The 13,284-nt window shown below is 39.8% G+C and overlaps 1 protein-coding gene across 5 annotated transcripts in view; it reads left to right on the plus strand.

The window, feature by feature from the left end:
• The window catches only part of LOC129166804 (uncharacterized), a 100,856-nt gene extending 91,154 nt beyond the window's left edge, over positions 1-9,702 (plus strand). For all 5 annotated transcript variants that reach the window (XR_011515686.1, XM_070542502.1, XM_070542504.1 and 2 more), the window contains one exon: positions 8,329-9,702. The gene's annotated coding sequence lies outside the window, so the exon portion shown is untranslated. The remainder of the gene's footprint in view (positions 1-8,328) is intronic.
• Positions 9,703-13,284: the final 3,582 nt, after the last annotated feature.

The following is a 13,284-nucleotide window of genomic DNA, read 5'->3' on the forward strand; positions in this document are numbered from 1 at the left end:
CCATTTGTGTCCAGCATGGGGAAAATAGTCTGGCCGGAGCTGGGATTGAACCTACAACCTTCTGATCACTGAACAACACTCTCTACCTCCTGAGCAAATGCTGCTTTATCATTACAATCACAAAATATTAAAATACCTCTTAATACCTTATTTTTTTAAAAAGTGTCATTTGTGTTTCATTAAAAAATACTACATATTTTCACAACCCAATGGTAGGGTTTTGGTTCAGAACTCCCACTGAATTGAAATGAACAACAAAGGCACCCAGCAAACATGGTCGTTTGGCCCTGCTTGGGCTGTAATGGTCTGTGTCTGGGGTAGTATAGAGAGGGAAAACTCAAACTTACCAAACAGTTAACTCACAAGGATTTTGTGTATGAATGGAACCAATATGCCATTTCCCACATGGGCCCCTTTGGGATTTAGTTAAGGGCACCCCAGATATATCTGCCCAAATCCAGCCTATGCTGAGCCCTTGTGGGCGGCACTGTGCCAGCCCATTGGATGTTTGCGCTTATGAGTTAACTGTTTCTCTCTGTGGGCACCCCACAGTAGTATCCACCCAAAAACTACCCACAGTGGCCCAATGGGTGTGAGCCAATATGGGGAATCCAGCAGCCTGTCAAGTTTAATCCCCCATGGGGATTTCTGTGGGCATCCCACAGTAGTATCAACCCAAAAACTACCCACAGTGGCCTTGTTGGTGTCAACCGATGTGGGGAATTCAGTAGTCTCCCAATTTAAATTCCTCAGGGTGATTTCTGTGGGCATTCCATAGTAATATCCACCCAAAAAAATCTCGCAGTGGCCCCATGGGTGTGAGCCAATATGGGGGATCAAGCAGTCTGCCAAGTTTAAAGCCTCATGGGAATTTCTCTGGGCACCCGTGTTATGTGCCCAAAAACTCCCCACAGTGTCAGCCCAGATGGGGAATCCAACAGACTGCCCAGCTATATCATTCAGTGATCATAAAAACTACCAATTGGTGTCAGCCCATATATAGAAGCGAGCACTCTGCCCAATTTAACTCTAAAATCACTCACTCTGTGGGTAGTTTCTGCGCACATAGAAATCACACAGAAAACAAATCTTGGAAAACTGTTTCCTATGTGGGCTGACACCGAAGGGGTCACTGTGGGTAGTTTTTGGGCATATCCCACTGTGGGGTGCCCACAGAAATCCCACTGAGGGATTGAGTGGGCAGACCCATGGATTCTGCACATGGGCTGACACTCATGGGGCCACTGTGGGTCATTTTGCGCAGATGCCACTGTGGGGTGCCCACAGAAATAATCAATGTTAATGTACATGTGCAATCAACCATTGGGCTGGTTCATGGCACCCCACAGGGGTTCAGCAGGGGATGGATTTGGGCAGATTCATCTGTGGGTTGCCCTTAACTAAATCTTATAGGGGCCCATGTGGGAAAACGTAAATGGGCCTCATTCATGCAACCATACACAAGATACTTGTGGGTGAACTCTTGGGTAAGTGTGAGTTTTCCCTGCCCACACTAGCCCAGACACAACACACAAAAGCCCACCGTGAGCCCAAATGGGCATGTTTGCTGGGTCATAAATGGTGTTGTTTTACACATTTACCTCTTCACTCGTTGCCAGTGATGAAAGGGAGTTTGATGTGTTTGTCATTTTGCTGGAGGTTTCCTTACCAGGTATTTTTGACTCATCCGTTGGTAAGGTCTTACTCGAACACAAAAATACTGATTTCTTACAATGATTTAGGTATGTACTGCCCCTTACTGCCAAGGAAAATACACGGTCACATTAAGACATTAACCCTTTGATGCATGAATTATGAAATCTTCAACCATGATTTTTTTTTCATTCACCTTTAGGTGTGAATGAAACAAATTTCATATTTACACATTTTTTGTAACATTTAATTTACACATAATTTATTACATGTCCACCTCAGTGGACAGCATGCATTCTGAACATGAAATATGTTGGCTTGACTTACTGAAGTCCAAATGGAGGGGCTCAAATGCAATAAAGTCTTCAACAGCTGTGCTTAATAGCAAAAATAAATAAATAACAATTTTGAGTACCTGTCCACTGTAGTGACTATTATGCATCAAAGGGTTAAGAGGAAACTACTTCTGGAGTCAAAAGTGATAACTGCAGAATTTGGTGTGAATCCAGTAACAAACCAGTATGTGGGTTTATTAATTTCAAACTTCTGATGTTTATTTTTCGGAGGAAAGTTGACTCTTAAAAATCAACTTATCTGAAAACCAATTATTTCTTTTCTGTGGGTTTTTCATGCAGGCTGACCATGAAAAAAGTCTCCTACATCTATGTCCTGCATTAGCTTCTGATAGAAGTCAACGGTGAAACAGTAGGATTTGAAAATCCTGACAGATCTACATCACACTGTCACTTTAACATTCATGAACTCACCCATATTGACTCGCGATGGAGAAGGCTGTGGTTGGTTTAACGTCCAGGAAACAGCAGAGAACTTGTCAACTATTAAGAGCTAACTGTAAACAGCATTAGCAGCTCCACAACACAGCAGAACTCCTCTAGGCTTGTGTTATTTGTGGAGATAAAAAATCCATGTTGCAAAGCAAATGGACTCAGTGGTGGAGTTGCGTTGCTGTTAACCAATCCAAGGTGAGATTTCCAAATATGGCCTGTATTTGATATAGCGCCTTCTAAAGTCCTAGAACCCCCCAAGGCACTTTACAACACAATCAGTCATTCACCCATTCACACACACATTCACATCCTGGTGGTGATGAGCTACATTGTAGCCACAGCTGCCCTGTGGCACACTGACAGAGGCAAGTCGGCCATACACAGGCTCCACCGGTCCTTCCAAACACCTCCAGCAGGCAAGGTGTGTTAAATGTCTTGCCCAAGGAAACCACGACAGGGACAGACTGAGCAGGGCTCAAACCTGCAACCTTCTGATTACGGGGCGAGCACTTAACTCCTGTGCCACTGTTGCACGAAACTTTTTTCTCCAGAGTACGACTTACAAGGCATTCATTCTTACTAGAGACCACTGAAAATGTTTTAAAAATATGAGTAAAGTTGACCTTTAACTGGGGTTTCTTATACATTTGTTTAGTTTTTTCTTACATGTCATTAATGCCTGAAAGGTTTTGGCGACCCTTAAAATAGAAGTCATTAAAAAGGTCAATTTTATTCTAGTTTTCACATTTACTTCCTGTTTGAATCTAAATGTTTGAAAAACCATTTCAGCTCTAAGCATAAATTTGCTGCTGTCTCTGCAAGGCATCTACACTTAATCAGTCACAATCTTTTAATGCATCTTGCTGCCTTCCTCTCCGATAAATGAACTTCACAGTGTTTAAAGCAACGCCGGGAGAACTAAAAGCTGATCCACTTCATCAAACTGGGAAGACAAAGCACGGAGTCATCCATCAGACTGGTTAATCTGGTCCTGTCCCTTCACTAAGTTAATCATAGTTTCTCGTCTTTGTCCTGAAAGAAAAAGGTCACTGGAGTGAATTGGATTCCCTGTTTTAGCTCCATCTTTCATAGGGCTGTTTACATTTGAGGGAGAGGCTGTTTGTGGCTTTGTTGCTGAGAATCTGAACAGTTTGAGCTTTGGGGTCTTAGGAGAAATATATGATCCTCTTTTAGAAGCTTCTGAATAAAAGGTTAGTAGTGGAAATGAACCATCTCCACATGGCAGAATTAAGTGTGAAACTAAGTGCTACTCCACTTAAAAAGGGCAACTGACTAATTTATCTCCTAAACTCTTAACAGAATGATGAACAGCTTGAACAGAGCGGAGGAATTTCCGTCTGTCCTGTCCTGTTGTCAGCGCGGTAACGGTGTGAGGAGCCAGGCTGGTTGTTAATAATTGAAGACTGTAATCCATCTAAATGCTCTTCTTTAATCACAGCATCATGAACAAAGACATTTAAATTCTCAGCAGAAGAACCTCAGTTAGAGGAGAACTGGAGGCATTTGTCCTGAACCATGAATCTTTTGAAGATCTTAATTTCGCCAGATTGCATGGAAAATAACACACTAATAATATTAATCTGTCTAAACACCTCCATTAGGTAATAATAAATAGACTATGAATACCCACTGCGTTGGGCTGCATGACGGCACTGCTGGTAGCACTGAAGCCTCACAGCAAGAATGTTGCAGGTTCTGATCCCAGCTGGAACCTTTCTGCATGGAGCCAGCATGTTCTCCTCATGGTTGTGTGGGTTTTCTCTGGGTTCTCCTATTTTCTATACTTTTCTGTAATTGGGTTGATGGACTGTTGAACTGTCCACCATGTCCTCACATTTCGCCCAATCACTGCTGGAGATTGAAACCAGCTCCATGTACCTTAGTGTGAAATAATTGGGGAGATAAAGTATCTGCATTTGATTTAAATATTGTGCAATAATTAAATGTAGAATCTGATAGCTTTTTTTCTTATTAAAACAGAAGCTTTTTTAGATCAAGATTTAAAAATATATTTTCACGCAAAACATTTCTGTTTTTATATTTTTAACTCGAACACTTGATGCAGGTAGATGTTTTTGTGTGATGATCATTTGATGCTTGTTGTAGTTGTAGCTAACACAGGCCAATTTCATGGCTCCCTTTTTTTTAGCAAAGCTCTTGATAAGTGTGTTTATAATCAGCTAACGCACATTTGAACTGAAACCCATATTTTAGAAACCTTTCAGTCAGACTTTAAAATGCTGCACAGTACTGAGACTGTACTGATAAAGGTCCTCAACATTTTTCAGCAACTGGTGGGGCAATCCAGTACAGCTGGTCCTGTTGGATTTCACAGCAGCCTTACTGTAGACCATGAAGTGCTGCCCCATCGTCTAGATGTGGGGATTTCTGGTCTGGCCTTGAGCTGGTTCAGATCATATCTCCAGGACAGGAGGGTTTGTGTGTGGATGGGCGTGTTTTCCTTGGCCTTCTCACATCTGCCCTGGTGGGGTACACAGGGTTCCATTCTGGGACCACTGCTGTTTTCTATTTACATGCTGCCACTGGGTGACATCCTACAGAAGCATGGAATTGGGTTCCATTTTTATGCAGACGATTGACAATTATACCTACCTCTGGATGATGCTGGGAATGGTCCGATCAGTGGACTCATGCTGTTTGGCTGAAGTCAAAGCATGGATTGCAGAGAACTTTCAGTACCTAAATGAGGGTAAAACAGAGGCATTGTTGTTTGGACCAAATGGTCATCTGGATTCTTCCAAGGTTTTGGTGACCTGAATTCCTGCTTAAGTGCATCAGTGGTCAATCTTGGTGTGAAGATGGACAATGCCTTGTGTTTTAATGCCCACGTTAGTATGGTGGTGTCCTCCTTTTATCATATGAGACAGTTGGCTAAAGTGAAGCCATTTTTATCTCGACAGGATCTTGAGACTGTGGTTCATGCCTTTATAACATCACGTCTAGACTACTGTAACCCTGTCTTATTTGGTGTAAGTCAAGGTACAGTAGCTCGCCTGCAGCTCATTCAGAATGCTGCAGCGAGATTCTTGGTTGGCAAAAGAAAGCTCAATCACGTGACACCCATTCTGGCTGCACTTCACTGGTTGCCTGTTGATTTTAGAATTTGTTTTAAACTCCTTTAAATGGTTTTTAAGGCTCTGAATGGACTGGCTCCAGCATTTTAGCAGAATGGTTGCAGCCATATGTACCTGCTCGAACGCTCCGCTCTGAGAGCCAGTTGCTGCTGGTGGCGCCTAGAGCTTGGCTAAAGAGAAGAGGGAATAGGGCGTTCCCGGTAGCAGGACCAAAACTGTGGTACACACTTCCCCTATCTGTCAGGCTCTCCTCTTCAGTAGTGGTTTTTAAAATGAGGCTGAAGACCCACTTTTATGGTTTGACTGTGAACTCTGTGGGTTAGATGTAGTTGATCGTTTACAATCTTTTATGATTTTAAACATTTACGTGTGGGTTTTTTATAGTTTTTGATGATTTTTTCTGTTTTAATTTGTTACTATGCAGCACTTTGGTGGCATGCCTCATGCCTGTAAGGGGCTCTAGATGGATGATGATGATGATGACGATGACGATGATGATGATGATGATAGTCTTTAAAAGGTTTAATGCCTCTGATTTTAATTGAATTTCATTTTTAATTTCATTTACTTTTATTGTTTTTATTTAAATGTTTTATTTCATTCATCTAAAACTTGTCTGACAACAACATGGTTAAATGAAGATTGTTAGAAAACAAAAATAATACACCTTAAAAATCATAAAATAACAGAGCAAAAATTACAAGTTATAAATACCAACTTGTGTTCAAAACGGTTCACTGCAATCATACATAAAATTATTCATAGGTTGTTGGTTTCAATGCTCTTTTAAAAGGTACAAATCAACAGCACTGGAGGGCTATCGGGTCCAAAAATAAAGCAAAATTATTTTTTAGGACACAGAATGTCTCACCCATGGTGCCATTTACACTGGAGTGAGTGTGAGATTTCCAAAATGTCATCTGCTAAAAGCCTCAAGTGTAAATACTCTCAGACAGCTTTTATTTTCTTCCAAACACACACACACACACACACACACACACACACAAACACACACACACAAATCCTCAGGGAGTTGGTCCTATTGTCTGTTGTGTTGCCAAAACTCTGAGGCCTATTTTCTCTTAGCTGCAAGCAAAGTCTCAAAAGATTATTTTCTTTGATCTTAGTCCGGGCTCATCATGCATGGTCAGCGAACCGTAATTATTACTTATGAGGAAGCAGGTTCACTGAGAAACTATTTTTTACTCTTTTTTTTTAATTGATCAGTCACTCTGAGTTTAACATGCAGGGTGAATAGTCGCCTAGACCTATCTCCTGCATCAGCTTCTGATACAAAATAGAAATGTTTGGTTCTGAAAAGCCTGACACTGCCACTGAACATTCATGGACTCACCCAGCTTGACTCGCATCGGGAAGGCTGTTCTTGTTTTAATGACCAAAAAGCAGCTGTGAACTTCTCATCTAGTAGAAGCTAACTATCAGCAACACCACCACACAGCAGAACTCCTCCAGGCTTGAGTTATTTGTGGAAATTAAACATCAATGTTGCAGAGCAAACATAGTCAGCGGTTGAGTTGCGTTGCTGTTATCCAATCAGAGGCAAGATGTCCAAATATCAGGAAATAAGACTTCAAATCCTGCTGTCTGAACCCACTTTCTCCTACGAGCTTTTTTTCTCCAGAGTACAAATTACAATGCATTCCCTCCTACTAAAGACCACTGCAACTGTATTGAAAATATAAGTAAAGTTGACCTTCACAGTCAAGTTTTTGCAATAAATTAAAATGGTTTCAGCACATGCATTAGAGTTTATAACTGACCCACAAATATGTCCTAAATCTGACTGCTCAGCTCCTTCAACCCTTATCATTGTTAGTTTTTTAAAGTCATTATTTAAGTATCCTGAATTATTATTTATCATCCTTTCCCTCACAAATTCCTTTTAAACATCACAATGTATTATATATGTGCTTTTTCATATAAATATGATGTTTAATTACCAATAAGCGTATTATTTTTTACCTGATGCATGCATAATAACCTGCTTTGTAGATAGTTTTCCTGCGCAAGTCCCATGTGTAGCAACCCCCAGGAGAGATATCCTGGTGAATGTCACCAACTAATTTAGTGGACATTCAGCTTGTGTCTACTTTCTTTTTCAAGAGTACATCCACCCTCACTGCCTCGATTTAGTCAGGGAATTTGCTGTCAAAAACACTATCTGTCAGTCTGTCTGTCTGACAAGCCTTAATGTAGCATTGCGGGCACAAACAGGTGTCAGTGTTGAGTGTGATGATGTGCACACGGCCCATAGTTGTACTACAGACAGTAAATCTGCTGCTGCGAGTGTAAATGTCATTAGACTTCTTTGTGTCTGAAAGAAATCCGTAGAGGATTTAAAAGCTTGAGTCATTTTGCATCATCAGGATAAATGATTCTAGGCTCCTTTCATGTCTCTTAAATTGTTTTCCATGACATTTTTGAGGTTAACGAACTGCTTGTTTAAAATCTGTGCATCAGTAAAACAACTCATGATTGTAGACGAGCTTTAACTGATCAGATCCGCAGCTCAGTTTGTAGCTGACTGTGTGATGTAGACTTCCTGTTTATATAAAGTGGGTTAACAGGGATCCGGTCATATTGTAACTCCAAGTGTTAACACAACTTTTTAACACTTTTAAATTGTTCATCTGATCAGCAGGACAAATACTGGCTCAGTTTGACATTGTTCTGTTTTAAAATTCTCAATTTTTCTTACATTGTTGCTCATTAATAGTTCCTTCATGCCTTTCCCTCTGGTTCTCTTCCAGTTGCTGAGTCAGTTTGGGTCCAGGACAACATCAACATCATGAGATGGGAAGGGTGGTGACCGCAGGCAGCGATGGAGGAGGTGGTGCTGTGTGTCGTGGTTAGCAGCTGCGAGGTGCTCGGAAACTAAATGGTGCTGTGGAGCTCCCACGGGGGATAATGAGCTCAAATGTTAAAGGGAAGGACAAAGTTAAGAGGTTTTGAGGGGCAGTAAGTGTTTCTTTTATCGACACGTTGCATTAGATGACCATAAAAACAGCAGCTGGAGATTAATGTGGCTGTTTGTTTTTACTGGGGCTGAAGGTTCACTTGTTTTTCCCTTTTATATATTTTGTTAGAACAATCTTTACCTCTCAGTTATGCTGCTGAAATCCCATCTGGCTGTAGGGGAACAAGGAGGAAACTGCCTTCTCCCTGGAGGCTGGTTCATGACAAGATGTGCAGTTTCTCAGCCTAGTATTTTAAAGGTATATTCAGTTATTTTGTATTGTGTTTGTGTATGAAATGCATTAATATCTAGACTGTTGTAAATAGCCTCATGAATAGCTTTTGCTCTATAAGACTGAAGAGCTGTAAACAAAGTGCCTTGCTGCCATCTTAAAATGACAATATTTAGGAAACATTTCATTCTTTATGCTGGATTTAACCCCAAGATGCAGAATTATTACATTTTGGTGACTTTAGGGCTGAGTGGTATGGAAGAAAAAATATATAAACATATCATTTTTCACATCAGTCGATATTTTATGTTCTCTGGTACCTTTAAGTGATATTTGTCATGAAAAATTATATGGCTGATTTCGAATAAATAAAGGGGTAGGGGGTGAAGAGGTACAGATTTTTATGTAATCTTGGAAATGGACAAAAAAAAAAACTACCGGTACACAACATACACTAAAAAAGAGTCCCGGTACGCTAAGAGGTCAAATTAAAAGTACTGTACCGGTAACGCATACCGGTACGCACTGGCCCTCTCAAAGCACTGCTAGGACACGTTATGTCAGAATATAAATTGCTATCTTTCTATCACCCAGCCCTAGATGATATTTACACCTGCAAATAACGAGGGCTGCCCTGTCAGCAAGCTTGGACCCATTTGTACCCACCTGCAGAGAGCAGCCCCTACGCATTTAGGAACTGATCATTTTATGGTTGAAAAAAAAACGCATGTAAATGTATTTTTTTGAAGTTATAAAGAGATGCTGAGACAAAAACTGTTATGTCACTGAAATGGAAAACCAAAATATCTGTTATTTTTTTGCAAAAATATTTATCTTATGAAATCTGTTGAATAAATGTTGTATATACAGTAACTGTATGTGAATTTCTGTTAATACGTTGTTCTAAAAATACACTGAAATTTCTAATACTTACAATGAAATATTTGTAGTGTAATTTTTTTAACAGAGCAGCTGATTTGGTACGTTTTATTTTAAATAATATCTGAAAAGATATTGATACTGACCTTTTCTATTTACATTTTCATTTCTTCACACACACACACACACACACACACACACACACACACACACACACACACACACACACACACACACACACACACACACACACACACACACACTTATCAACAAAAGTATGCACTGCCAACAAAATTAGATGGTAGCTGGTTTTGAAAAGTCACACCGAGGAAGTTTAGGCTTATAATAACAAGGAGGCCCGATTTACACTCTTTTTGAGCAAGTGTGAGTCCTGCAGTAATTTGATGAATTGGCCAATCAAAATTGAGCAATTATGATTAAAAAAAATTTTAAAGACGCGTGAACTTGCACTACAAAAAACAATCTTCCGTCAATGATTTCAGGCTGCAATGATTGTCATTCTGTGTTGGAGGCCTGTCTGATCTGACATGAACGTTTCAACAAGGTTCTCCTTTCCACTCCATGTGCAAGATTCCCTCAGTGTCAGGAGCTTTAATTATATTTTTAAAAATCCTCTTCTTTAAGAGGATGTGTAGAGTAACAAACAACTGAATGCGAGGCTGACCGACTGTGAACTCTAAAACATTCTTAGTGTGATCAGAGACCAAAGAAGCGACTACTGTCAATCATTTCTGCGTTTCAAAAATAGCCTACTATTACTTATCACACCAGCCTTGTGCAATTAGTTTTCTCTGTAGTTCCTGCCCAACAAAGGGTTCCTCTTTCTCTCAAGATCTGCGTGTTTATTTATTTTTTTTAATTAGGGGCTTTTGACCGAGAACCGAAAAGAGTAGAATTTTTTTCTAGGAAGTTAACTCCAAGAACACTTCTCTCTCACGAATAGAGTAATTAGCCTAAGTGATGCAGGTAGCAGGACTGGATAATCTTTTTGTTTGTTTAGTTAAAACAGTGCAGCTCAGGATGAAAGAAGGGCAAGAGGACTGTGTGGCTGCTTCTGAAATGGAGCATGTGAGCCAAGTAGAAAATGACCAAAGTGAACAGAAAAGCATGCGTGAGAAGAGAGCAAGAAGCAGTGAGTCAGAGTGGGAGTTTCAGAGCAGGGCTGGTATAATCGGTGCCTGTAAAGCTCAGCGTGCCTCTTGTTTTGAACTTCAGCAAAAGTCAATCTTGGCTGGAAGAAACTATGTCAAAATTCCCATTAAATAACTCAGAATGAAGAAATTGTTTGTTGTGTTAGTTATTATGTTTGCAATGTCCCCATCCTTGCACTAATTAAATCCTCTGAAGTAACATTTTGGGATGCTGTAGAAATTGTTTGTTGTGTTTTTTATAAATTCATTATTTTATATTGTTTATACTGGAAATGCACCGCTTCCTTTCACTCTCTGGTGTGCAGTTGTAGCTCTCCAGAAGGAGTAGTTTTGAGACACAGATTCTCAAAAGAGATAAAATAGAGAAAAGAGACCCAACAACATATAAACATGCAGTCATCAACCCACTGAAACCAGCTGGAGCCCTTTTAGAACTGCCAGACTCTACGAGGTGTTGGAAAAGATTCTCAGATATTTTCGGCCATATTGACACGATAGCCTAACCCCTAGCATCGATGGTGTGGAACGATTTACTTGCGACAATCACAGCACTCCAGTGCACACCAGGAGAGTCTCAGCAGCAACGCGGCTTCTCTGTTGTGCTTTTTGCTCGACTCGCGAGATCATAAAATACCTTGAGACTTCCAAGGTTACAGTTTATGCAATCCGTCATTAAACCAAAATTAAGAAAATCACTTTATCGCTGTGTGATGTCATATATGATGTTGCTCCTCTCCACTGCCAGGATTAAAGCCATGAAAACACACCGCTGCACTTCTGGAACAATACTGGGTGTAAATAAGCCGTTGTGTCACACATCAGCTACATATATATGAAATAGCATTGCTGCAATACTTTTATTTAGAAAATTACCAGGGATTTTACACTGAAGCCTTGTGTGATTTTTTTGTCTAGCCCCATGTTTACCGCAGTAATTGATGCATCTCAGAAGTGGCACGCGGAAAAAAAAGAACCCAATCCTATCGTTAGCGCTGCGGCGCTTCTGGTGCATTTAAAAAAAATTTCATGTCTTGGCTAGTTTGAAACACTCCATAGACTATAATGGATCCTATTAGAAGCAGTGCCGTTCCGCGCCGTAGGGGCTTCCAGTGTGCAATGGGGTAACTCAGTTGCTGCGGATTTGTTTGCAGCACATCCTTGATGTGAATACAGTTTAGCGATTAAAAAAGGTCAAACTTCAATCATTTCTCATCAAATAAATGATAAATATTAGTTAAACTCTTTTTTTTAAGGGATGCCCGATGTTATTGGTCTACCTACCATGTAATATTTGAAAATATCGGTATCAGTTTTTACACCTATCATGACCCAACTTGCTCATATTACACATCAAACTCTTCGACTTCGTCTCCACTCTCTCAAAATGCCAAAACATGACAGATCTGAGGTTTAGTTTTTGAGATATTTTAGTTTTATTTGGCACAACTTGTGAATAATTAGGAATCCTGTGTAGTGAGAATCTGCCACGCTATGTGTAGCCATCTAGCAAAGCAACTAAAACAAGCACAAGAATATTCACCCAAGGCTTGCTTTTGCTAAATGAAGATCTTTTAAAAAGTGTTTTATTACTGTAACTAAAATGTACAGAAACAGAAAAAAATACATTTCTGACTATTACAGATTTCTTGCTGTCAATTAGCCTAGCTTAGCATGTTAATGCTCACGCTGCTTACGTTTTATCAACTAACATATGTCTAAACAATCCTTTGAACAGACTGATACTTACCAAGATTAATGTTCTCCAAGGCAAAAACGTATAAAGCTAAATCAGCATGTTCATGGTCCATTTACTCTCATTTTTCTCTAAATGTAAGATACACACTGGGATCAAAGGAAACAGAAACTATGCCAGTGACAGGTCTGAGTTGAGAGCGCTCACTTTGTCAGTTAACACCGATGTCTCACTTTGATTCGTTTTCTAAAACATTTTTACCTTTTTATCATTAATTAATTTGTATTTTTTATTAAGTTATTAATCAAACTTATTCCCATCATGAATTTAATAATTATCCGAGGCCTAAAGTCATCACAGAGTATTAGTCAGGATTATCCCAGGGATAATGTTATTCAGCTGCTGTTGGAGACAAATTAAACATGACATTTTTTTATTACTAACTTAAATTGAAGTAGTTGCAATTTTGCACAGATAATGTTTAAAGCTAAGCATGCATGATAGGGGAAACATGATGTTTTCTCACAAGGATGGACTTGGGCATGTTCAACACATCCCCTGTTTGGTGATCTCTTTCTGCAGGTCTAGAAGCAGATTCTTGTACATCATTTATTGTTTTTTTTTTGTGAACCCCCCTCCCCCACTTCTTTATTCACTTTTTCCACTTCTGTCTGTGTCCATTGGGATTTAAACAACCAAAAATATTTCTGATAAACTTTTGTTATCAGGCACAGCATTAGCTATAGGAGAAGCTAGCTAACGAGCTATGTGTGA

This window comes from Nothobranchius furzeri, chromosome 12 (assembly GCF_043380555.1).
Source record: "Nothobranchius furzeri strain GRZ-AD chromosome 12, NfurGRZ-RIMD1, whole genome shotgun sequence".
NCBI lineage: Eukaryota > Metazoa > Chordata > Actinopteri > Cyprinodontiformes > Nothobranchiidae > Nothobranchius > Nothobranchius furzeri.